The sequence below is a fragment of the Thalassophryne amazonica genome, chromosome 6 (genome assembly GCF_902500255.1).
Source record: "Thalassophryne amazonica chromosome 6, fThaAma1.1, whole genome shotgun sequence".
Taxonomy (NCBI): Eukaryota; Metazoa; Chordata; class Actinopteri; order Batrachoidiformes; family Batrachoididae; genus Thalassophryne; species Thalassophryne amazonica.
In genome coordinates, this window is record NC_047108.1 from 37,340,903 (window position 1) to 37,343,288 (window position 2,386).

The 2,386-nt window shown below is 37.4% G+C and overlaps 1 long non-coding RNA gene across 1 annotated transcript; it reads left to right on the forward strand.

Annotated features, from left to right (window-relative positions):
- Positions 1–240: 240 nt before the first annotated feature.
- On the forward strand, positions 241–1,277 carry LOC117511744. Its single transcript, XR_004561066.1, has 3 exons — positions 241–358; positions 438–511; positions 1,100–1,277. It is a non-coding gene; the product is annotated as an uncharacterized LOC117511744 (long non-coding RNA).
- The last annotated feature ends 1,109 nt before the right edge of the window (positions 1,278–2,386 follow it).

Sequence of the window (2,386 nt, forward strand, 5' to 3'; positions counted from 1 at the left end):
AAATGAGATAAATAAAATGAAATTGTATTTATTTACCGGAGCATAAATAGTGATAAAATAACAGAGAGATATAAGTTCATAAGTATGTTGACATAAATATACTAAAAGAAAAAAAAAGAAGAGTAAGAAGTTGTAAGCTTAAGTTAAAATGTTGTTTTGATTGACACACTGAGCAACCAATAGCAGTAAGCCTGGTGTGATATTAACCAATAAGGTCAACGGTTGAACCGCGGGGCATTGCACAACGCTGCGCCTTGCTCAGTCTTTCATCAGACGCTGACCAGAGAACCCCCTGCTCGTGTGTTACAAGAGCTTACGCATGGAAATTGGTTTCCTCTATGGATACAATTGTTGCTGGGTAAGCGCAAACAATTGCTATAACTGCCTGAAGTATCATACGTTGCATATTTGTGACAAAGCCTTTGTTAAATCTTAAGATACTGAAGTGCCGAGTGCCCGTGGAAGCCTCAGGAAACCCCGTAGCCTTGTTAGCACATTGTGCCCTGTATCGGTGAGTCCCATACAAAATGAATTGTGCTAACGTAGCATGCTAATTTTCGCTAGCTTTTTCCATTTTATTAGGCCAAAATGATTAGCTGTGTGTCGATTAATTAAATCAGCACCGCAATTAAAAGGTACAATGTAAAGTCTTGTGTTTTGTTGTGAACGGTTGTATATTTCTGTAATTTTGAAGCGACAGTCTATCAGCTAAGCTAAGCTGTTAACGTAGTTCTTAAGCCCTTGGAATAGTAATTGGAGAACTACAATTGCAATTCACTGCCTCTTTTCTAATCTTTTGGTACAAATGATTAGATCAAGACGCCAACAAGTATTCCAAATGTACTTTAAAGGTGTGTTGTTATTTTTTTTTGATGTGTACTATGCACTCCAAACAATGGAGTTAGTACAATTACTGTATTATCACATTCCAACTATGTTATTTGGTATATTGATGTGGTAATGATGTAATCGTGAACCTTAGGAATTCATAATGTTGTACAACATATTTTATTTTGAAAATTGAATGTGTACAGTAGTTGTGGGTATTGTAGTTCTATAGTACATATTTTAAGCTACTTTATTCTGACCTTATCCATAGGTCAGGTTTTATGTTGGGATCAAAGTCCGAATCGCAGACGTGCAGAGGACGAACAGATGAAGATTCCCAGTACTGGATGGCGAGCCCCAGCCCAAGAGTCAAATGAACTGGTAGATTGTAGCCCGACAGGTTATAAAATACACTGAACACTGAGCGAACCTAAAGAAGCAAGAAAAGACTAAAGGACTATACCGGAGTATATTTTATTTCATTTGGATATATTTTATTTTATTTTTATTTTTATTTTTTTTTTTCAAAGAGCGCTCTCAATTAATTTTGTACTGCCATTTTAGTTCAATTGAGTTCATGACATTAAATTTTGTATACATAGTTTTCCAGTTAAACAAAGTGTTGTTATGTCTTATGTTGATACACCCCTAGGCTCTTTCAAATCTATAATCTTTTGATCAGGCCATTTCCTCTTTCTCTGCTGATACATACATTGGAGATAAATATACTTCCATTTCCAAATACTGACACAAAGGTCAAGAAATACTAGAAGGGTTACATAAAGTGGCGAGCCCAGCCAGGAGCCTAGAGAGTTGTGTAACAACATAAGAATAACCCCCAGGAATCAAACTAAACGGTTTAAACACTGTTAGAATGGAGTTTGTCGAAAAACTTGGTGTCAAAGTTCCGAATGCACTTATTGTTAGTGGTTTTATTGGATCAGAAAAAGGTGAAGAGCTTTTGGAGTACCTAGAGCAGCATGGTGCAGTCACTAGGGTGTTAACTGTTCCTGAGGCATCCGTATTTAAAGGCAGCAGGATTATTGAGTTTGAATCTGGTAGAGCTCTACAAACTTTAGCTCCATCTCTGCCTTATACATTTGTACCCACCGACAATCCTGATCTTAAATATTGCATTCAGGTTTTGAAAGATGTGTACACCAGGACAGTAGGGAGTCGTGCTACTGACACGTACCTTAGTGAATTAAAGGATTTAGCCAAGTTAAGTGGGAAAGACTACGAAGATGTGTTGCGGGAGGTTATGTCTACCATTGAAAAGTCCATTGGTACTGCAGATGCTGAGCCAAGCACTCCCATTGAGCCTGCACAGAGTTCAGTTTCACCTCCACATCAAGTTGAAGCCCCACACACTCCAAAACCCTTCCAATACCCCTTCAGACAAAATGTGACATCTCAAATGTTGAGTCCAGACGATCTTAGCCAGAATAAAGTAGCTTAAAATATGTACTATAGAACTACAATACCCACAACTACTGTACACATTCAATTTTCAAAATAAAATATGTTGTACAACATTATGAATTCCTAAGGTTCACGA